Source organism: Pygoscelis adeliae, unplaced genomic scaffold (genome assembly GCF_000699105.1).
Source record: "Pygoscelis adeliae isolate BGI_AS28 unplaced genomic scaffold, ASM69910v1 Scaffold160, whole genome shotgun sequence".
Classification (NCBI taxonomy): domain Eukaryota; kingdom Metazoa; phylum Chordata; class Aves; order Sphenisciformes; family Spheniscidae; genus Pygoscelis; species Pygoscelis adeliae.
In genome coordinates, this window is record NW_008824035.1 from 8,634,446 (window position 1) to 8,635,599 (window position 1,154).

Sequence of the window (1,154 nt, forward strand, 5' to 3'; positions counted from 1 at the left end):
CGCCCGGTCCCCACTGGCCTCCGGGGGAACGGCTGCAGCGACAGGCGGCTGCAAAAAGACAGGACGCCCGTTCCCTGGGAAGGTGGGGGAAAAGGCTACGGATCGGGACGTGAGGGGAAGGGTGCGACGGGAAAGTCCAACAAAATGTGGGGAAAACAGTCTGGGACGACAAGAACGACGATGCAGAGTCAAATGCGTTTGCCCCGGGCCTGGCAGCGGGTGCTGGGTACGGCGGAGGTCCGGTCCCGGGCAGCGGGGGCCACGGGTGGGCTCCAGCCCCTGTGTCGGCACGGGGAGTGTGTCACGTCCTTCCCCGCGTGTCTGCGATGGCTTCTTGGCGCATCTCGTGGGCAAGAGAAGCTCACGGTTTCGGGACAGGGTACTGTCCACCAGCTCTGTTCAAGCGGGTGCGGGAGGAGAGGAGCCGTGGCGAGGCAGGCAGCGTGGCCGCACTGCGCTGGAGCATCAGCCCCTGGCAAACGGGGCGGGAGCGGCGGCCCGGGCCGGGCATGTGCTTCGGGCAAACGAGTCCGGGAGGCTGGGGCTGGGAAAGGTGAGGCTGTGGGAGAGTGAGGAGTTGATGAGCGAGATTCAACTCCCTGTGATCTAGGGGCAAGATGAATGATTCTGCAACTGAGCAATTCTAGCCCTGAGATTTTGAAGAGGGAATTTGGAGATTTTTGCATTTCCTATTCTAAAATGCAGATGTGGAAGTTGACTTTGCAGCTCCGGCCAGTTCATTCTCCAGGCTTTTATGCGAGTTCTCATATTCGGGGCTGACGATCTGGAGATGGATAAGATGTGGAATGAGGTAACCCAGTAATAGTTGGTTTCCCTCTGGTAATTGTCGCGATAAAAGGGTTGGGGAAATTGAATCGCGTGTGTAAACCGCCGTCGCTCTCGATGCTACTTGACAGACACGAAGACCAGCATCCTACCCCGAGGACCACACCGCCAGAAAATGACAGGCTCCATCTCTGACTTTGAAGACCTACCGAACGCCTTGATAGCGTCCAACGCATTAGCCCTCTCTGCTTTTATCATAACCCCGACCTTTCAGCAGTCACCTCGCCGCCCATGCCCTCGCCGAGCAGGATGTGGGCATGCAAAGGCCCCTGCCTGCAGCACCCCGCGCCCGCGGCCAGATCCGGGGG